The following is a 23,729-nucleotide window of genomic DNA, read 5'->3' on the forward strand; positions in this document are numbered from 1 at the left end:
CATTATGGGGCTCAAAAATGTTTGGAAATACTGCAGGACTATGTTAGTTTTAACAAAATGGCCAGGAGAGTAAAGAGACAGTTGGCTTCTTGTGACAAATGTCAAAAAGTGAAGTATAATACTATTGCAGTACAAGGAGAGATGCAGAATATTGTCCCTAAAAGAAATGATGAACTGATGGCTATTGATTTATTTGGGAGGCTGCCAACAGGTCAAGAGGGTGTAAAGTATGTTCTTTTAGCTGTTGATGTTTTCTCAAAGTTTGTAAGGCTGTATCCACTGAAAAAGGCCACTAGCCAGAATATAATTAACAAGTTAGAGAAAGATTACTTTGTGAATGTTATAAAACCAGAGAATGTTCTGTCTGATAATGGAGCACAATTTGTATCTAGTGTGTGGGGGAAGTTTATGCAAAGATCTGGGATGAAGCATATAAGGATTTCAGTGTATCACCCTGCGGGAAACCCTGCTGAGAGGTATATGAGGGAGCTGGGTAGGCTATGTAGGACATATTGCAGTAAAAAGCATAGTACTTGGGCAGAATATATAACTGTGTTTGAGGATCTTATGAAAACAGTGAAGAGTTGTGCAACAGGATTCTCACCCTATGAGCTCATGAAAGATATCAAGCCAGACAATCTAATAGCAGAACACATAGATTTTCCTCCATCTCAAGACTTGACAAGTCAAGACAAGATGCAGATGGCCAGACAGCAAATGTTAAAGAAAGGACATGAGAGACAGAGGAGGCACGGAGAAAGGTATAAGACAACAAAGTTCAAGGAGGGAGATAAGGTGCTGGTGAGGAACAAGAAAAAATCCAGTGACGCTGATGGCGAAATCAAAAAGTTATTTGAATTATACCATGGACCCTTTGAGATAACGGGTTGTCCACACCCTAATTCATATAGGTTGGTATATCCAGTGTCCAAAAAGCCATTTGGACTGAGAAATGTAACGGAGTTGAAAAAATATGTGGTAAAAGAATAAAGGTTAAGGAAGTGATATTCCCATGTACACTATTGTCGAGTTAAAAAAAAAAATTTTTGGGGCTATGTATACATGTATTTATAATTGGAGTATTATTTGTGTTACTGTGTATGTTGCGATGCCATTGTTGGTGGTCAACAAACTTCATTATACTGTATGTATTTGCAATAAGGGAATCTGTTGTCCAATGGATTTGCACAACTGGTGTGGGTGTTCTAGAAGCCTTGTTGAAAGTCATATGGGAACTGAAACCTACTGTACATATAGTCTATTTCTGTATAAATGTGTGGAGAATATAGGAGGGAGGAAATCTGCAAATAGTTTGTTAAACAAAAAAAAAAAATTGTGTATTTATGTACAGTGATATAGCTGTATGGATGCTTAAAAAAATATAAGAATCAGCATCTGGGAATAAATTCTCTTGGTGCGGGCGGGTAGAAGTGTCGGAGGTCCTGATCTGGGAACATTTGAAGGGTGAAATAGAATATATTTAACTATGCCATATTTGTGTTTGATTTGTGTGCAAGTTTGTCATTTGTACAAACCTCAATAAGAACTGATCAGTGAAAACAGGATGTTCCAGGGAGGATTTGGATAGCCTGATTCCTGGGAAATGTGGGTCTGCATGTCTAGGCAAGATTTATGAAGATTTGATTAAATTTTGATAGGATGGCTTGGCTAATGAGAGGAAGCACAGTGCTGCTGGCTGACAAGTTTGGAAAGACTGTATTCCAATGCATAAACCTGTGAACACAAGGATCTGGTTACAACAACTTCGTGCAACTTACAGAAACAACTGTGTAAAAAGTGGAAGTGTTAATGTGCAGTGAGTGGGCAACCTACATATAGACTAACATGGGCATTTATTTTGCCTGCCCAATCAGACTCTATAGGATACTATCTAATTGTATATTTGAGTTGGATACATTGTTGGATTATGTATGTATGTTTCCTAATGACAGTACTTACACTGATTAACTCACCACTATAACACTGTTCTACGTGTTTTGGTGCCATTATAGTTATAATTAAAATGTTTAATATATACAGTAATATGGGTTCACTCCATTTCGTGCTACTTCATGTTGCCGTTACTAAGGTAATGTCTCCATGAAGTGGGGGTATGTAAGGTAACAGGGGATAATATGGAACTCTTTCAAGTAATTTAAAATTTAAAGCGCAGCAGCAGAGATAATATGCTGAGCAAAATAGACCGGAAAATACTTGTTTGTGTTTTGATGGACGTTGTAGTTCCGTTGGATAGTGTTTTGGTTTTCTTTTAATTGCAACGAATTATATAAGTGTGGTGATAATTTGTAAAATTATATAATGTATTTAGATTTAAGTATTTAAATATTATAAAATATTGTAAACGAATTGTGGCCATGTTCAGCAATTATTTTGACTACTGTGGTGTCATGTGACCCGATTCAGGACTGTGGATATGAGAGGGAAAATCGTGGTCTTTTGTTGTTGGCCGTTGTGGTGGTGAGTTGGGAGTGGCAAAGTGCAAGCATGGATGCCAGGGTATGCGAAGGAACAAAGTGAAAGTGTGTGGGTGTGAGACAAACAGTGTACGAATTGCACCGATTATTATTTGTGAACTTAAAAATGCATGGCCACAACGTTAAAGTGTTTCTTTTGAATAAATAAGTTTCAATCTGAACGTGTATAGTTCAATTCACTGCTCTTCAAAAGCCAGCCAATATCAGACTCAATAATAGGGGCGCAAATGCAACTGGTTACTACTAACCCCCTTTACAGATGAGCCACGTGAAAAATAGGTAGTAAACGAGCCCGAGTTCAGTTGCAAATTTCTTATATGTGTAATGAAATTTTAATAAAATGGTTAAATTGAAAAAGTGTGCTGCAAATGAAATTAATGATAAGTAAGAATCCAGTGCCGTATTCGAATCCCTCACTGACCTTTTCATAAATCTCAATAAAATCAGTGGCTATTCACCAGCAAGCAAATATCCTATAATGGCAGAGAAATTACTCAGGCTTTAAATTTTCCCATGTTTCCATCTCTGATGTTATGAAAAATCATAATGTCACTAAACTTTTTAACTTAGTGGGTTGGGATGAGATTCCCCACAATTAAAATGGTCAATCATGGTACTCCACATCCAATGTTCTTCATAATCAACAGTCTTTTGATGAACATTTTCCAGACAGATTAAAACATGCTGTTTGTAAAATAGGAAAGAGAGATGGAATGCGAAACTATAGACCTATCTCATTGTAAACAACTTTTTTCCCCAAAAAAACCTACATGTGATCAGATAGAAAATTATAATTCATCCCACAGTATTATTTTACACTACCAGTACTGTGTATCAGCCATCTTATGTGACCTTACCAAAGCTTTCAATCCTGCAAACTGTGACTCCCTTCTCCAAAAAGTAACGAACTATGAAACTTCTGGGCAGATTAAAACTGTTGCCGGACCGAGAGGAGTGTTAGTTCTGCAAGGTTCGCAGGAGAGCTTCTGTAAAGTTTGGAAGGTAGGAGACGAGGTACTGGCAGAAGTGAAGCTGTGAGGATGGGGTGTGAGACATGCTCGGGCAGCTCAGATGGTAGAGCACTTGCCCGCGAAAGGCAAAGGTCCCGAGTTCGAGTTTCGGTCCGGCACACAGTTTTAATCTGCCCGGACGTTTCATATCAGCGCACACTCTGCTGCAGAGTGAAAATCTCATTCTGGTGACAAGCTATGGTTTTCAAGGAAAATCTCTTAGCTGGGTATCATATTACATGGCAAAGAGACAGCAATGAGTACCTGTTAATAACAATGAGGAGAAATTCATCTGTGGCTGGAAACACACACAATATGGCCTTCCATAAGGATCCATATTAGGGCTACCAGTATTTTTGTATTATATTAATATGCCATGCAAGGTTCAGTTTGATGTCATCCCCTAAGCAGATGACACAACAGCAATAGTCTGCTGTCAAACAGGTAAAGACTCTATCCTATGCACACTTTGTTTCAGTCATTAGGTACAGTATAATTTTCTTGGGATTTGAAAAACTAGCCTACTCAAAGCTTTTAGGCTACAAAAAAGATCATCTGAGTCATAATGGAAGCTAAAAAGAAATAACAGTGCAAACTTATTTTGAAGACTAGATCTGGTATCCACTCCAAGTACATATAAACTCACAACTTTCTGAGGGAAAGTGCTTCTTGCATCAGTATGAGAAAGCTACACATTACTTAACCACAGACTAAAACAATACGAAAAACTGTACGCTGTATGGGCATGAAATTTATAAATAAAATCTAGAGTGTAGCACAAATCCAACACATACTGAAGAAGACCTGGAAAAATATCTGAAGAGTAAATGCTTTTATTGTGTAGAAGATTTTTCTCGTTCAGCTCTTTCAATACTTCATTTGTGAGCTTTAGTATGCTTTCTGTTTTGAGGTTCCTTTACAAAAGACAAACTGAAAGGTGGTTAATGAGTTCTGATTAGTGAAGACGATCAGTACTGTATCAGAGATTGCTTTCTCAAATACTTTTGAAAGAACTGGAAGGTGCGATACAGATCTGTAATTAGAGGTGGTTATCCTTATCTCGTTGTTTTAGATGGGAGTCAATAAGTACATACAAGAAAACCAGGAAATATGCCCCAAGAGACAGATTCATTGCAAAGATAACTTGAGGGTAGTTATGTCAAGTCAGCACAAGATTTTAATATCCGGCTGGAAACATAGTCAGCAGAACTGCTGCTTTTTAATGAGCTAACGACTTATGTAATAACCTTTGGTATTGTATTTTTGAAACTAATGTCTGCTGGTGTAGCATGAAGCTTCGGCACAAGTGAATCTAACACGTCTGTATTGCATTATTATTTGTTACTTGGTGCAGCCACTGTGAGGAAATGGGCCCTAATGATTGAAATTGGTGGCCAATGATTTGAGTGTCCCCATTTCTGTGACAACTATTACCTGGGGCTCAGTTTCACTGGATTACTAGTTTTCTTTGTTAAATAATGTTCTGAATAGTTTTTGCCTTATTCTTGGACTGTCTTATTTTTTAATTTATCATGGCATGTGAGTCTTGCTTTTCTAGTAATGGAGTATTGGACTAGGCAATAATGACGGTACTGTAGTTTCAAATTTTGACTACCACTTATTCTCTTAATTACAGTATTCTATGATTATAATACTGATGAGTCACTGTTGGAATCGGCCACTTCATACAAAAACCTGAGTGAAACACTTCGTAGGGGTGTGAAATGAAATGATCACATAGACTCAGTCATGGATAAAGCAGGTGGTAGAATGCTGGGGAAGTGCAATCAGTCAACAAAGTAGAATGCTTACAAATCACTCATGTGACCGGTTGTAGAATATTGGTCAAGTCTCTGTGGCCTGTACCAAATAGACTAACAGCACATAATGAATGTATACAGAGAAGGGCAACACTAAAGGTTACAGGTTTGTTTAATCCATGGGAGAGTGTCACAGAGATAATGAAGGAAGTGAACTGAAAGACTCATGAAGATAGACGTAAACTATCTCAAGAAAGTCTATTAACAAAATGGTGATTCTAGAAATATACTACAGCCCCCTACATAGTGTTCACATAGGGATTGTGAGGATAAGATTAGAATAATTGCAGCACAAACAGAGGCATTCAAACAGTCATTCCTCCCATGCTCGATATGTAAATGTAATGGGAAGAAAACCTAAGAACTGGCAGAATTGGGCATAAACTCTGCCGTGCATCTCACTGTCGTTTGCAGAGTATAGATGTAGATATAGGAATGGACCAAGAGCTACACATAAATAGGCATTTTAAAAAATATGAATAGCACAGTATAGACTTAGGTCGAGAACTGCCCGATGAGACAAATGCAGCACGGCGATGACCGACCCAGATATCTTACCTCTGCGAGCGATACCCACCTACTCACACGACGATAGGTGTTTGCACAGGTTTGGGTGCATTTCCTTTCCCTCTCAAAACTCTTGCTCATTTAAAGGGTTGTTGGGTTGTTTTATGGGGAAGAGACCAAACAGCGAGGGCTTCAGTCTCATAGGATTAGGGAACAAGTCAGTCGGGCACTTTCAAAGGAACCATCCCGGCATTTGCCTAAAGCGATTTAGGGAATTACAGAAAACCTAAATCAGGATGGCCGGACGCGGGATTGAACCGTCGTCCTCTCGAATGTGAGTCAAGTGTGCTCACCACTGTGCCACCTTACTCTGTTCTCATTTCAAGGCATGCGTCCTCCGATTATGCACAGGTTTGAAACGCAAACTGTTCTTCCAAATGGTTCAAATGGCTCTGAGCACTATGGGACTTAACATCTATGGTCATCAGTCCCCTAGAACTTAGAACTACTTAAACCTAACTAACCTAAGGACATCACACAACACCCAGTCATCACGAGGCAGAGAAAATCCCTGACCCCGCCGGGAATCGAACCCGGGCGTGGGAAGCGAGAGCGCTACCGCACGACCATGAGCTGCGGACAAACTGTTCTTCCAAACTCGAATGCCTGGAACATAGTGGTGAAGTTTGTGTGCTTATTTCACATTTCGTCCATCAGTCATGTTTCTTTTGTCATAGTGCCGCATCTGAGGTTATTTTTGTTTTTTTAGCGTGTACCGTCAGTGAATCATTCTGCAAAACATTAGGCCATTACGTATATGTTGCATGCCCATTAGTACATAGAGAAATAAATAAGATGAAGAATAAAAATTAGGTTACAGTAGAGGTAAAAAGAGAGGTGGAAGAGGTGAAAATCGTTAAGGCCACCCAAGAAAATAGGGTTACATATAGGGAAAAGAAGAAAACTAGGAGAAAAGAGACTAAATCAACATATTATGAAAACAAGATAGCAACGTCAACAGATATCACTAAGAACATGTGGCCTCTCATAAAAGAAAAGAGGAAAGGTGTAGGTGTGGAAAACACTGATAACATAACACTTGAGGTAAATGGGAGGGAACTGAGGGATGCACAAAACATCATCAGCAATATTTTAAAGAAACACTATATTGAAGTTCTGGATAAATTAATAACTCAAATTAATATTTCCAAAATAAACACAATAAAAATTCCATTTGAAACAAAATGCTTATTTCTGACCCCAACTAATGAATCAGAAATTGTAAAACTAATACATAGTCCAAAAACAAAAAAACAAAAACACTGAGGGACTTGATGGTATATCCACTAAACTAATTAAATGCTATTTACAATGGGTAGTAAACCCATTGGCCAGTCTGATAAACTTATGTATATAAAAAGGAATATTTACAATGTGCCTGAAAAAGAGTAAAATAATCCCTATACATCAACGAAGCTGCAAAAAAGACCCAGGAAACTACAGACCGATAACTATTACATCTGTACTCTATAAAATAATGGAAACCACAATGAAAAATTATTAAATTTTACACAAACTTGCAATATTCTGAATGATGAACATGATTTAGAAACGGCAAATATACCAAAACAGCAATAGCTGAATTCGTAGCACTGGTAACTAAGGCACTTGATGAACAGAAGAAAGTCTGTGGTATGTTCCTGGACCTATCTAAAGCATTTGATTGTGCATGCCATTACATCCTATTAGAAAAGCTTCATCATTATGGCATAAGGGAGAAAGCAGTAGACATCATTAAATTGTTTTTGGAAAATAGAATGCAGTGTGTAGAAATAAAGCAAAAAGCAAAAATAATATTACAAGTGTCTTTTCAAATTATGAAATTGTTAAATACTTAGTTCCCCAAGGATCCGTCCTTGGTCCACTACTTTTCATTTTGTATGTCAATGATATGACCAAATCAGTATCTGATAATGTCGACATGTATGCAGATGACACTTCATTTGTTGTTACCAGTTTTACAGCAATCTCATTAATAATGGAACCAAAACAACATACATAAAGAAACATGCAAAACTCTTTGCCTCTGAATATGTCTGCTTGTGTCTGTATATGTGTGGATGGATATGTGTGTGTGTGCGCGAGTGTATACCCGTCCTTTTTTCCCCCTAAGGTAAGTCTTTCCGCTCCCGGGATTGGAATGACTCCTTACCCTCTCCCTTAAAACCCACATCCTTTCGTCTTTCCCTCTTTCCTGACGAAGCAACCGTTGGTTGCGAAAGCTAGAATTTTGTGTGTATGTTTGTGTTTGTTTGTGTGTCTATCGACGTGCCAGCGCTTTCGTTTAAAATGCAAAGAAAAAGGTTTTGAAATTGCAGGTATGGGTTACAATGAGTCAAGAGTATTTTGTGTGTACCGATCCTCAAAAAAATGTCAACTCTATTATAAAAAAAAAAACAAAATGAAAGGTTGTGTAATATGGGGTGATTTTAACATTGATATGGGAAGAGTGACATAGAGAAAGCAAAACTTTGAGGAGCTGCTATTACAATACAACATGAAGGCAAGAGTTGTGGAACTAACAAGAGTGACTTTGGAAACTGAGTAAATTATTGACAATATTATCACTAATATAGATAGCAATGCATATACAACAAAGGTTCTGCAAACAGGAATTTCTGATCATTTTGGTCAGCTTTGTGAAGTATATGGCAATCTGAACTCACAAAAGGAAGATAAAAGTGTAGAAAGAGATGTTAGGCTTATCAGCCAACAAAATATCAACATCTTCAAAATGATGTTAAGAAAAGAACAGTGGATGGACACGTTTTGAGCCCAGGGAACAGATGAAAAATACAGTGTTTTCAAAGACACCACAACACATTACTTCAAATTAGCATTTACAAAAACCAAGAGGAAAAGAAAAAAATTTTCAAAAATAAGCAGTGGATCACGAAGAAATAATTGAACAGAGAGCTACCTTAAGAGAAATGAAACAGGGAGAAAATACAGGCAGTTGATAATACAAGAAAAAGCAAAATCAATTAATGAGACTATTTCAAAATCAACAAATAAAATGAGAGCAGCTTGGAATATCATTAACTCTGAGACAGGCAAGAAAAAATACTCACAGAAAACAAATTAAATGGAAACTATGACAGTAACTAACAAAATAATCACAGATAAAACAAGTGCCAACATCCTCAATAATTACTATGCAGATGCAATAGAAAAACTAAAGCATGGATATAATAGCCAAAGAACTCACCAAACTGTCATGACAGATAAGCCATGGCACTCAATGTTCGAGAAACCAATGTCTGAAAAGGAACTGACATATGTTATGAAAATGCTAAAAGCAAAAAAGTCTGTTGGACATGATGAAGTGTCAAACTACCTAATCAAGTAGGAGGCAGCAGAAGTAATTATGCCACTACGGGATATTACCAACCACTCTTTCCAACAAGTACTATTTACAGATAAACTCAAATTAGTTAAACTTGTACCTGTATACAAAAAGGGAAAGCAAGATGACCCTAACAACTACAGGCTAGTATCAGGCTTCTCCAAAATATTAGAAATTCTCATGCTAAACAGACTAACTGCTTATTTCGATATCCATAATGTAATAACTCCAGCACAGCATGGACAACAGAAAGGGAAATCAACGGAAACAGCAACTGAATCATTAACAGAATCAATTGTACAGGCCTTGGACAACAAGATGGTAGTGTCTGGAGTTTTTCTTCATTTATCCAAGGCATTTGACACAGTTCAACATACAGTTCTTGTAAAGAAACTAGAGAATGCTGGTATTCGTAGACAAGCAGCACACTGGATAACATCATATCTAAGAAACAGGAGGCAATATGTAACCATTAATAACTTTTAAAGATCAGATGTTAGAAGCATTATGTATGTTGTACCTCAAGGTTCTGTAATGGGACCTGCTCTCTTCAATTTATTTGTGAATAATATACAAACATGTGAAACTGAAATCAAAATACTTTATGCAGATGATATGACTGTGCTCAATGTTTCCAATAATTTGGAGGCAATTGAGCAAAATATATTCATATCATTCAGCAGTACGTCACAATGGCTCTCTGAAAATGACTTAATTACTAATCTTAAAAAAAAAAAAACTATGTACATGGTCTTCAAAAATAAACAAAAAGAAGAACATATGGATGTTTTCTTAGATGAAAAAGGACTGGAAGAAGTAGCTTCAGTTAAGTTTTTGGGCAATACAATAGACAGTGTGCTACATTGGAAACAGCAGATAAATACTGTTTCCAGTAAGCTAAGATCAGTGATAGTTATAACGAAACAACTGATTCAGTATACTCACCAAGACCTCTTGTGCGCTGCCTATCATGGACTTTTTGAACCATATGTGTGATATGGAATCACAGTATGGAGGAACTCAACTATCACAGGGATGAAGAGAATATTCACATTACAGAAGCAAGCCATTCGAATTATATTCAAAAAGAAGCAAAAAGAATTGTGTAAAAGTTGTTTCAAAGAACTAAACATTCCAACGTTTCCATCACTGCATGTATGCAAGACCATTGTGAGTGCCTTACATGCTCTCACAAAACTGGAGACTGTTCACACACACAACACAAGGTACAGAAAACAACTGCGGTGTATTCCACATAGACTTAAGATTTTTGAAAAAGGACCCAAATACTCTGGTAACAAGTTAATACAAGCAATGCCAAGGGAATAACAAGACCTCAAAACGGAGAAAACGTTCTCCACAACTCTAAAAAGTTTCAGATGCAAGGAGAATTTTATAGTGTAGCTAGCTACATTAACAAACAGTGATCAAAAGTTCATCCTGTGGGTGATAAATCTCACACATCATAAAAAAACTAGCAACAGAAATCAGTGTTACACAAATTAACTATAATTAGGAACCACTGATGTATAATACACGCTAATTATATGTCACAAAATTATTATTTTTTTGTATGTATCATAAGTCATTTTGTACCACGTAATATTATGAATATACTGCATCATAAGTCATTGAGTACGATGTAATACTGTGAAAGTTTGTTTTTTCTTTGTTGTTATTTTGAAACCTGTTTACTGGCGTCAGGCAGGCCTGCAGCAGCATACTACGCCGCTCTTTGGCCTCAGAGAAACACAAACATAGTAACATACAAATGAAGACAATTAGAGAGACAAAAAGATGGTGGACATAAAAACGGAGAAAATCACGTTTTAAAATACACGGTGCCGTTCACTAGCGTAGAGTCCAAGATAAAATTGTTCAGACACTTGGACACATACAGAGACGAAAGTTGTCACACGTGAACGTAGGTGCACAAAATGAATAACATTGAACGACTTAAGCACAAAACGACGGCACACACAGAAGCACGAGGCGTTGATCTCCGGGCGCGAAAGTTCACTAAACGTGTACGAGTCCGGGGACCTGCCAAGAGTGTGAAAGCTCGTATGTATATTTAATATGTAAGCAAGTATTAAAATTGGTGTCAGTTTCGGCTGTCAGAAATATTGTCACCTTACCTTTAGTCTACAAATGCTGGTTTGTAAATCTATTTTGATGTAATTGTCGCTGTTAAATCACATGAATGAACGGACAGAGCAAAGAGAGAAGAGCATTACGACTTCTGTATGCAAATGATTATGCCACAGTTACTGCTGTTAACGTTTAACAAAGCTTTCTCGTACTGCTGACACAATTCAGACGGCGCTGCTACGCTGCCATCTGTTGGCCACACCGAGAAACTAATGTTTTGTCACGCCGGTCAAGTTAACCAAATGCAGTTCGTAATTTGTTTCCTATTTTTAAGATCTTTGTTGCTGTAAATGCAGTAAGACTCATATCACAACTACACCTATTTTGGTCGTTTATGGAGTGGCTATAAACGAACGTGGATCTGAAATATTTATAGTGCTTATATCTCCTACTCGCTTCACGTATATGATAGTTGATGCTATATATACTTCTTGAAGAAATATTACCCCCATTCATAACATTGATATTTGTAACACTCATTTTTGGAAAAGTTTGGTTAATCAGCAGGTTAACTGAACTTGTAGGAGGAATGTGAAGTGTGGTAAATGTGATTAAGCTGGTAGGGATTTGGGAGTTAAGCACGTGCTACTTGTAACCTGCGTTTCGTATCTTGAAGTGGTTATTCACAACCAGATGCTGAAAAATAGTTTACCGGTCATATAACTACGGCGGAAAAAAGTAAAATAACATCTACAGCTTGTGCTATATCTGCTAAAATATTTGATAGTTCAGTGGCAAACAGACAGTAAAACCCAAATGGTTAGAACATCGGCACTAGGTCAGAAGATGGTGCATTGTTAATAGTCAGTTGTAGTAAGAACAGAGTAGTGAAGGAATACAATAGAATAGAATAATTTTATTGTTTTTAGGCCATTAAGGCAATAGACAAAGTCATACATGTAACACAAAATAATTCATGTTGCATGGAGCAATAGGTTTGTTATTACCAAATAATATTACAATTGATGAAATCCTACAAAGTCATACATATAACACAATATAACTCCTGTTGCAAAAGAGCAATAGATTTGTTATTACAGTATAATATTACAACTGACAAGGTCATACATATAATACATTATAATTCATGTTGCAAAAGAACAATAGGTTTGTTATGACAGTGTAATATTACGATTGGTGAAATCCTACAAAGTCATCCTTATATTAGTGTATAATTTCTGTTGCAAATGAGTTATCGGTTTGTTATTACTGGATGATATTACAATTGATGAAATCCTTTATTTCGCAGAATGGGTGGGCAACTAACAAGTCATATAGTGCTTGTTTGAATGGTTGCTCTGGTAAATCTTGCGTACAGGGTAGCAAGGACAGACAGGAAGGATGGGGGGGATTCCTTGAGGTGGTGGTAGGTGACTCCATCATGACCAGGGGCGGTGTTGTGTTTGGAGCGGAGGATGAGTGTGATGTCTTGTGTGGTGGTGGTAGTCTTGATGTCTGAGGGGGGTAACCGATCCATGTACAGGAAGCAGGGGACAGAGGTATCAGTGCGGTCAAGGATGGTGGGGAAGAGGGAGTAATCAAAATGAGGATCGTCAGGAATGGAGAAGAACTCTGATAGGTGTGAAGCAAAATGGTTAGCCTTACTGAGGTTATCAGGAAAGGGTCGATCGTCATGGAGGATGGGGTAATGAGGGGTGGGATGGCTACCAGTAAGGCAGTGGAAGGCTGACCAGTACCTGGAGGAGTTGACAGGGTGGTTGGAGTTGAGGCATGTGTATGTCTGGCGCCAGTTCCAGCGTTTCTTCACTGTAAGGATGTTCCGGATGTGTCGCTGTTATTGCCAGTGGTGGGTGAGAGTATCCCGGGCATGAGTACGGAGGAAGGAGCGGTAGAGCCTGCGGGATTCACGCAGAAGAAGGAAGGCCTGTGGAGGAAGCGTAGGGCGGTGAGGGTGGATGAGTTTGGTAGGCATATTGTCAGCAGGGTGGTGAAATGTGAGGGGGTGGCTTTCGACCTGTAAGGCAATGGATTCCCTGTAGGCATCCCAGTAGGCACAGTGGTAGTCATGGACAGACTTAGGAGGGGCAGCTGGGTGGGTGGCTGCAGCAGTGGTACGGGTAGAGGAGAAGGTGAGAAGTTCAGCGAGATGGTCACTCCCAACGGGATCGAGGACGTCAATGGCGTTGCGACCAAGGAGGTTGGGGGAAGTGAGGATAACATCGGGGGTGGCGTTATTTTCAGGATGGGTGTGCTGTGGGAGAGGAACAAGGTCACCATGGATGGTGGCAAGGAACTGATGCCACCACCGAAGGGTGGCAGCGTCATGGCTGTGAATGTTGAGGTCAGCAGCGATCACATAGGTGGAGAAGGTACGGTCAACATGGGAAATGAAATCGAAGGGGAGAGGAGCTGCAGGGCGGATATAGATAGTGGCACAGGTGATGGTGAGGGAGGGAAAAAATAGGCTGAGGAGAGGGTGTTCGGTCGGGTCATTGAGGAGGGGTTGTGGCCAGACAGGGAGATGCGGGAGGTGGCCTATAGCAACCCCACCTCGGGCTAGGTGAAGGGGATGGTCAGTGCAGTGAAGGAGATAGGGGGAGGTGCGGACAACATGGTGGCGTTGAGGGAAGGTTTCATTAAGAATGAGGAGTCAACCTGGTGCTCGGAGAGGATATGCATGAAGAGGTATTTGTTTGCAAGGAGGGAACGAATATTGAGGTAGAGGAGACGATCCTGTTGACGTGCCAGGAGGTTGGAGGTGGAAGGATGCGGGAAGGAGAGAGAGGGGCTTAAATGAGGGTGTCAAGGTGGTCGAAGGTAAAGTGGGCCTGGTTGTGGGATTAGGTGCTGTGGTGCGGCTGGTTGAAATTTAATTGTTAATTATATTTAGAATGTTATGTAGAAAAGATGCATTTCCCTGCTGTCTAACCATATGTGGGGCGGCTGGTAGAATTATTGTTATTTAAATGTTCCTATTATTTATGCTGTTGTTTTGCCGTTCTCAACACTGGCTCTCTAACTACAATTTTGGCAACCAGAAAGTGATTAGCAAAACGTGAAGCCTGTAATTAGAATTCCTAGCGCCCACTTCATCTGAGAAATATACTTATAGCTACAGCTTATAGCTCTGAGGAATTAGGAGATTGTCTGGGATTCATAATCAAAAACGATCGTGAAAAAAAGAACTTCGTTATATTCTGAAAGTCACAGATGAAAAAAAAAAAAAAAAAAAAAAGGATCCACACAACCTGACTAACAGAGCAGTTCAGAGTCTAATGCGCTGATGCAACTATAACTGTCCAAATTAAATGTTTAAATGAATGCTCGCAATAATTTGATGATAATGTTCATCAAACGCCACGCTAAATAATGGTAGAATGTCTTTCCCGCGACAGCACGTGAAAATACGACATACGCAAACTGAAGATATATCATTAAAGTCATCCCAGAATTTACACTTCACTCGAAAACGATTTCATGGTTACGCGTATCCCGAGTAACTTAATACGGCATCCGAGGCTGTTTATAGCAATGATACCGACGCGACGCGACTCCCGACACGACTCCCGACACGGATGGCGTGCTATTCAACGTCTGGAGAGAACTGGGGCCTTTCTTCCTCGCGCAGCGTTCTTATATATAAAGCCGTGGTGCGGACGGCTAAGGGAACGCCTGATCAAATCGGCTCTCCCAACTAGCTGCTGGGCTAGTAATGCACCACTTTAAGTCATTGAATAAATCATCGCTTCCTTTGCTGATGGCCGATGAAGCTCTCAATTTAAATGTGCATTCAGCACACAGGTAAGTAATCATAATAAAAGTCTGACATGGCTAAGTAAAATATTTTGGGCGAGAGAATTAATTTAATTACACTACACGCAGTAGACGAGCTCTGAACTTGCCCTTTGGAGATACGCCATCGCTATAGTTTTATAGTTATTCAATTGAAACTTCTCACAAATCTATGATTATAGCGGATCTCCATTCTACTTAAATATAAACATCCTAGCCTTATTTATTACCCTACTTAATCTATCTTGCTTCCTTAATTTTTAATACAAAAACCAGAAAATTATGAATTCCAACTAAAATCTTAATTTGTGAGATCCAGAAGACTGTTTCTATTAAATTATTATGAAAAAGGAATCTAAATATAAATTTTTCAGTCTCTAGCTCTTTTCTGTTGGGCCAATGGTTTTTACAGAAAAACATCCAAATTTTGAAAATGGTTAAAGTTATCGAACTGATATTCAACACATATTGATTTAGTATTACTCCTGAGGTGGTAGAACTGTTTCAGGTTATTTACTTGATTTTTAAAGTATTGCGCAACATTTATGACGTCAGAGCTAGTTACAGCGGACTAGGCTGGCACACAATGGAACGACTGATGAGAATTTTATAAGGCGTGAGTAGGCTGCTTCCCTACATCACCCTCTACTTAATTTTTTTTTAATGTTAATAAACGAAAAAAAAATTAATTACAAAAAGGGAAGCAAGAGTACAGCTTAACTCCGTATGAAAATTTAAAATTTGAAATGTAAACATATAGAAATATTAAAAGAAAACTGATTACCTACTTTAATTTTTTAAATTACTAGCATGTTCACTGCCTCTTAAGCAATATTATCTCTCAAAATTTAATCAAAATCAATGGAACACTTTGGCATGCATATTGCCATATACAAACAAACACATAAAAATATGTAAAATTATGAAAATCTTAAATCCATTAAATACATTTTTACATACACAAATTCAAAGAAAATAACACAGTTATTCAAGATACATAAACAGATGATTATATCTTAGCAGTCTTTTCTAAACCTGAAAGAAAATTTCACAAATCATTTTTACACACGTGGTTGTAGCCGCTTTGGCTGGCGTTCTACACTTCCATTTACAAGGGTAGAGGAGGGGAAGTTGCTATGGTGTGCGTCCTTCACGTTCACTCTAAATTACATGGGGAAGGGGAGGAGTCACTGTGAGTTGTGTCCAAGTCACTCCACGCTTTCATGCAGCTACCAGGCTGCCATTATCTGGTTTGTCCTGTAGAACAAACAAAAGGAGTGCCTCAGACTGTGTTCACTTAATATCTAAGGGTGGGTCACAATGAAATGGGGATATATACATTTTAGCTTCCAATATGTTACTGGAACAAAGTTAACAGAATTTTATTCAATTTTACTCTTGCGGTTCCTTATCTGTCATAAAATCGGTAAACAAATGGCTCAAAACGCCGTTAGTCACGTACCATAGAAAATTTATGCTCAAGGCATACAATCAAAAATTCTATTTAATTTCAATTTATTATTTCTGGGCAGGAACACTGAACCAATGCTCGGTACATTCCTTACACATCTGTATTTTATTTACTTAACTGACTCATCTTTGATTACCTTATTCTTAGAGATAGTATGAGTATATTTGATTAGTAATTGTCTTCTCAGCTTCTTTGTACATGTGAGTAACTTGTGGTAATAGTACAGTTCTGAGTGTTCAAAACACTCTACGTTTAGTTGACTACTAAATCCACTTATTGGTCCTCTGCTGCTGTGTCAGTTCCACATCTGCAATTATGTACTTACTTCATCGAAGTGTATTTATGCTGAGCTATAAATAATGTTTCACGTCTGCCATTATGTACTTACTTACTTTGCTAGTGTATGAACTTAAGTAATACTCACTCCATTAAAATTTAAAGCACAGGATAGCACATTTATTTCATATCTATAGTGTATTGCAGCTGATCAGTTTGCCCACGTGGCAATCCATTTCCACTCGATCGGATGCTGAAACCACAGGTAGTCTCTCTATACCTACCACTAAAGTGCATTAAGTAATTATGGACGAGCGTAATGATAAATTCCTTAAACCTATAGGACACCATTAGCTGCTCTGTCTCATCTAATATAAGGGTACCTATGGTCGCATTCACGCCTCCAACTCATAACCTCACTCCATGTAGGTGTGTCCTGTCACGCAGTACACCAAATAACGGCCAGCTCCAACCTTATAAATATTTCAGGGACGTGTCCTTCACGTCTCAGCCACAAACACTGTTCAATTCTATTACACTGCCATTCCTTGCCACACAAGGTGAGTTCATTTTTATAACTTATCTGCATATTTTTCATAACACTAAGCTATCTCTTTTACTATTAATTAGTTAGCTCTACAGCATACAACAGGTTTCATTGCCACTTCAGATCCTTCTTGAACACGAATTTGTACATATTTTTTAAAATATTATTGTGGGACCATTTCCAATAAAACAACACTCTGTACTTACAATATTACGAGGGTTCTATACATACTTGTTACTCAAATACATTTGTATCTTAATTACGTCATACTTCTCTATTGTTTATGTCACAGTTAGGTATTTTCTTTACTAATCGGTGGATAGAATGGTTACAGAACTCATGGCTTGATAGCCATGACGGATAATTTTTGTATTGCAAAGAAGGAGTCGAAACTTTGGTGGATAGGAAAGACGAATAATGAGTGAGATCTGAAATGGAAAACAAGATCTCACACAGCTGGGACTGCACAGCTGCCACACTGTGTAGAGGTTACAGAACAATCTCCTCGCTATAGAATTCATTGGCTTCAGATAATTTTCGTATTGGAAAGAAGGGGTCAAAATTTTTGTAGACAGGAAAAATGAAGAATGAGTGAGACCTGAGAAGGAAAGAAGATCTCACACAGCTGGGACTGCACAGCTGCCACACTGTGTAGAGGTTACAGAACAACCTCCTCCCTACAGCATTCATTAGTTTATTATTGGCTTGATAACCATAACGGAAAATTTTAGTATTTGAGAGTAAGAGCCGAAATTTTGGTGGATAGGAAAGATGAAGAATGAGTGAGACCTCAAAATGAAAGAAGATCTCACACAGCTGGGACTGCACAGCTGCCACACTGTGTAGAGGTTACAGAACAACCTCCTCCCTACAGCATTCATTAGTTTATTATTGGCTTGATAACCATAACGGAAAGTTTTAGTATTTGGGAGTAAGAGCCGAAATTTTGGTGGATAGGAAAGATGAAGAATGAGTGAGACCTCAAAAGGAAAGAAGATCTCACACAGCTGGGACTGCACAGCTGCCACACTGTGTAGAGGTTACAGAACAACCTCCTCCCTACAGCATTCATTAGTTTATTATTGGTTTGATAACCATAACGGAAAATTTTAGTATTTGAGAGGAAGAGCCGAAATTTTGGTGGATAGGAAAGATGAAGAATGAGTGAGACCTGAAAAGGAAAGAAGATCTCACACAGCTGGGACTGCACAGCTGCCACACTGTGTAGAGTTTACAGAACAACCTCCTCCCTACAGCAATCATTAGTAACCTTTGACCACGCCAGGTCGATTTGAAAATACCTTATGATGCCTCTTTAAAACCTGTCTTGGTTCTTCCTTCTGATTAGCTGAAATTTTATTGATTTCCTGAAATTTAACTTCTATTTTGTCCAAAATAATTGCTTCTTCTTCTCCTGTGTTTAGCTTACTTTTACTAAGGTTAACACCTTCGTCCCAATGGCTCCTATTTTTCAGAACTTGTATCGGCAGCTCCCATGTTCCATCATTAGTTACTACATGTTTATCACTAAAAGGTACTGTAATTACTCCGGTTTTCGGCAAGACCATTTTTAACTGGCTACTTTCAAAGCCAACAACACTCTGACATTTTGACAAGAAATCTATGCCAATGAAAACTTCAATACTGAGATTATTTACAAGTAAGCATGGATGATCAGTTAAATTACCATTAATGTCAAAGGGCAGCAAAGCTTCTTGTTTTACCGTTTTTGACACCTTGCCAGTAGCACCAATTATTCTTAGTCCTGATACCCTCATTACTGTAAACTTGTCTTTACCAGGTAATGCATCAAAGAAGGACTGAGATATCGCACTCACCTCACTTCCACTGTCTAAGAGACAACGTACATTGATAACCAACATATTCACTATTATTATAGGGTGGCTTATTCTAGGTTGTACAGGTGGTTCCTCAAACTCATCCAATAGTTCCTTTTGTATTTGTCTCCAACTAAAGTGATCGACATCTGTCTTCATTACATTTAGGTCAAAGTGTGTAGGGGTTTCCTGAATTACATTTTCAGCCGCCTTTTCCAGTCGGTCTATTAATTTCAAATCGAAACACTGCACGACTTCATTACATTTAGTTTGCTCAACATGACCCAAATTTCTGTAGTCTGAGCGATTCCGCGCCTCCAGACCGGGCATAACACTAGTTACAGCTAAACCACTTTCATTAATATCGTCAGGTTCCTTCTCAAGTGACAACTGGTCACAGCTACTGGGTTCATCGACCCCCAACAGACTGCCCTCTACATTCAAACTTACCTCCTGTCCTAAATCTATTAGTACAGTATCAACATCCTGCACAGGCACTTTAGATAAGAGCACATCATCCTCATCGTAAATATAAGCATGAATTTCTTCTGCTTCTTCACCTGACAATTCAGTATTTTGTAGCTCTTCCCTACCATTACACTGCTGCGCCTTCTCTTTCTCTTCCCACTTAGAAAGCGTCTCTAACACGGTATCTATCAAATACTGTGAGTGATCTAATATTTCTGCTGTATCCTTAGATGCTACCGATCCTTCATCCACATGTTCAGTCTCAGTATTCTGATCTGTCTTACCAATTACCGTAACTACTGGCTTAGGAAAAGTAACCGCCTGGTGAACGCCAGTGTCCTCATAGATGGCAACTAGTTTTCCTGCCTCGGCCTACTACTGTTTCCTTTATTTACATTATAGTTAACTGGCACAGCATTGCTTTCCGCACTGTTGTTTACCTGCATAATTTTGTTCGGAACAAAATTATTATCATTTGGATGCCATTGTTGGTTCTGATAATTATTTCTCCAATTCCTACCTCTCTTAGAATGGCGAACACCTACTGTCCTGATGTTTACATTGCCATTCTGCTCGTTCTTAAAATTACTACTAGTGTTATTAGCATTTCTGTTGTTTCGTGCTTGCTCCTCATTGGCAGCAACACGCTCTACACGTTCCAAATATTCAATGAAGCGATCCATATTGTCTCTAGGGGCAGATATAATTCTAGTTTGCCAATACCATGGCAGTTTGGCTTCAAGACCTACACTCCTGGAAATGGAAAAAAGAACACATTGACACCGGTGTGTCAGACCCACCATACTTGCTCCGGACACTGCGAGAGGGCTGTACAAGCAATGATCACACGCACGGCCCAGCGGACACACCAGGAACCGCGATGTTGGCCGTCGAATGGCGCTAGCTGCGCAGCATTTGTGCACCGCCGCCGTCAGTGTCAGCCAGTTTGCCGTGCCATACGGAGCTCCATCGCAGTCTTTAACACTGGTAGCATGCCGCGACAGCGTGGACGTGAACCGTATGTGCAGTTGACGGACTTTGAGCGAGGGCGTATAGTGGGCATGCGGGAGGCCGGGTGGACGTACCGCCGAATTGCTCAACACGTGGGGCGTGAGGTCTCCACTGTACATCGATGTTGTCGCCAGTGGTCGGCGGAAGGTGCACGTGCCCGTCGACCTGGGACCGGACCGCAGCGACGCACGGATGCACGCCAAGACCGTAGGATCCTACGCAGTGCCGTAGGGGCCGCACCGCCATTTCCCAGCAAATTAGGGACACTGTTGCTCCTGGGGTATCGGCGAGGACCATTCGCAACCGTCTCCATGAAGCTGGGCTACGGTCCCGCACACCGTTAGGCCGTCTTCCGCTCACGCCCCAACATCGTGCAGCCCGCCTCCAGTGGTGTCGCGACAGGCGTGAATGGAGGGACGAATGGAGACGTGTCGTCTTCAGCGATGAGAGTCGCTTCTGCCTTGGTGCCAATGATGGTCGTATGCATGTTTGGCGCCGTGCAGGTGAGCGCCACAATCAGGACTGCATACGACTGAGGCACACAGGGCTAACACCCGGCATCATGGTGTGGGGAGCGATCTCCTACACTGGCCGTACACCACTGGTGATCGTCGAGGGGACACTGAATAGTGCACGGTACATCCAAACCGTCATCGAACCCATCGTTCTACCATTCCTAGACCGGCAAGGGAACTTGCTGTTCCAACAGGACAATGCACGTCCGCATGTATCCAGTGCCACCCAACGTGCTCTAGAAGGTGTAAGTCAACTACCCTGGCCAGCAAGATCTCCGGATCTGTCCCCCATTGAGCATGTTTGGGACTGGATGAAGTGTCGTCTCACGTGGTCTGCACGTCCAGCATGAACGCTGGTCCAACTGAGGCGCCAGGTGGAAATGGCATGGCAAGCCGTTCCACAGGACTACATCCAGCATCTCTACGATCGTCTCCATGGGAGAATAGCAGCCTGCATTGCTGCGAAAGGTGGATATACACTGTACTAGTGCCGACATTGTGCATGCTCTGTTGCCTGTGTCTATGTGCCTGTGGTTCTGTCAGTGTGATCATGTGATGTATCTGACCCCAGGAATGTGTCAATAAAGTTTCCCCTTCCTGGGACAATGAATTCACGGTGTTCTTATTTCAATTTCCAGGAGTGTAGTATTACCATTTCTGATTTTAGCTTTTCGTCCAAATGTGACAAACGTGAAATCCATGACCTGGAAAACTCTTTAATAGATTCCTTGCCTGCATTGAAGCGTTTTCCACTCCAAAACTCTCTCAACACTTAATTTTGATTATTACTAGACCAATACTCATTAATGAAAGCTGTTTTAAATTCCGCTAATGTTTTACACTTCAACATAACATCAGCTGACCTACGCATGGCGTCACCTGCTAAATGGCTTCTAATAAATGAGATTTTCTCTCGTTCAGACAAAGTTGATGGAATCACATCTTCAAAATCGTTCCAGAAATCTAGCGGGTGGATGTTTTTATCTGGATCGAACCTCAAGAACTGCCGACATCCGATAAAAGCGGCGTTTGCAGCTACAATTTGTTGCATACTACCATTACCAGAAGTTACTGAAGCTGCTTTACTCTCAATGTTAGCAATGTTAGTACTAATATTTTCTACTTTCATTTCAACATTATCTACTCTTTGCACAATATGAGTAGTATCAGTTTTGATTGCATCTACTACTGCTTGACATATGTTTACTTTTATATTAACATCTTTAAACCTATCTTAGCACAGTTCAGATTCCGCCTCGATCTTTTCTGTTAACTTGTGCTCCAGCTTTGCATCTTCCATTTGGAAGTCTTTGCGAACCTCAACAACTTCAGATTTTACTGTTTTATACATTTCAGAAAATTGTTGAGCAACCTTTTTCTTAATATCCTCATGGTTGTAATCAATTTTATAATTTAAACTGTCCAGATCCTCTTTCAACTTATTGCAACCAGCCTTGAAGGTATTGTCCATTTCCTCCAATCGTTTATTAAAATTAGTTTGGCTGGCCACAATTCATTTATTTACCTCAATTATATCAGATTTTAACTCAGCTGTCATTCTAGCATTACTGGCTGACATTTTTGCTTTACTGCTTTTGACCTCAGTTATTTCAGACTTTAATTCAGCATTGCTGGTAGCTATTGCTTTTAATATAACATTTAAATCAATAGCCCCAGTATCTTTGGGTTGCTCACTAGCTGGTTTCTTTTCACACTCAGGTGACGAAAAACTAGCTCCAACACCAGAATCATCAAAACTAAATGAAACTTCTGATTGATCAGTCATATCTAACTTCTCCTGTTTAAACTCTACCACCTCTGATGGCTGTTTCGTTTATAATTCATCAGATAAACTATCATCCAATAAATTAACAATTTCTGCTTTCTGCTTTACTACAGGGGTCTCTATTATTGAATCATTGCTCCTTTTTACACTACTGCCAGGAGACAATACTTCATATTTCACTTTAACATTACTACGTTCATGCATATTTACACTTGAACCATTGTGTGGATTTACAGTTCCCTCAACAGACATAGGTTCTGATTTAAGTTTAACCTCAGTTTCTTTTGGCGGTTCCATCGCCGACAGTCTTTTAGTGCAGGTTAGTAAAAATTGTAACAGCTTTTCACTTAACTTAGTTCCTTCTGCACGACGTATGGCGTTGCCGGCGCGGCGTACCAGGATTACTGATGCGATGCGGCGTGTTGAACAGCAGACGGCACTTCGACAGCTGCTGTGTGGCCCGCAACGGCAGGCGCGACTCCGGTTGCTCCGGCGGACGACTGCGGTGAGGCGAAACTGGCTTCTCGCAATGCCGGCAGCGTAGCTAGACTCAGTGCCAGCTCCGTCAATCCAGATGCGTTGTTAATCCAATTGCGTCGTCCACATGCATACGTAACACTAACACTGTTCTATTACTCAGTTGCGTGTCGCATTTCACTTCCCAATCCGAATATT

At 39.7% G+C, this 23,729-nt stretch overlaps 1 protein-coding gene and 1 long non-coding RNA gene across 21 annotated transcripts in view; one reads left to right on the forward strand and one right to left on the reverse strand.

Annotated features, from left to right (window-relative positions):
- LOC126213454 (uncharacterized) overlaps positions 1 to 23,729 on the reverse strand; it is a 449,182-nt gene that overhangs the window by 247,447 nt on the left and 178,006 nt on the right. For 3 of the 20 annotated variants that reach the window (XR_007541182.1, XR_007541183.1, XM_049941212.1), the window contains exons 1-2: positions 11,377 to 11,600; positions 10,835 to 11,281 (exon numbers count right to left, since the gene is read on the reverse strand). The exons of 7 other annotated variants lie outside the window; for them this stretch is intronic. The gene's annotated coding sequence lies outside the window, so the exon portion shown is untranslated. Of the gene's footprint in view, positions 1 to 6,356; positions 6,499 to 10,183; positions 10,263 to 10,834; positions 11,282 to 11,376; positions 11,601 to 23,729 lie in introns of those variants that run through there. 10 more of the 20 variants (XM_049941223.1, XM_049941222.1, XM_049941210.1 and 7 more) reach the window with 7 other exon arrangements.
- LOC126213460 (uncharacterized) overlaps positions 11,178 to 23,729 on the forward strand; it is a 75,554-nt gene continuing 63,002 nt past the window's right edge. Inside the window, exon 1 of the long non-coding RNA XR_007541186.1 lies at positions 11,178 to 11,302. This is a non-coding gene — a long non-coding RNA (uncharacterized LOC126213460). The remainder of the gene's footprint in view (positions 11,303 to 23,729) is intronic.

The sequence above is a fragment of the Schistocerca nitens genome, chromosome 11 (assembly GCF_023898315.1).
Source record: "Schistocerca nitens isolate TAMUIC-IGC-003100 chromosome 11, iqSchNite1.1, whole genome shotgun sequence".
Taxonomy (NCBI): domain Eukaryota; kingdom Metazoa; phylum Arthropoda; class Insecta; order Orthoptera; family Acrididae; genus Schistocerca; species Schistocerca nitens.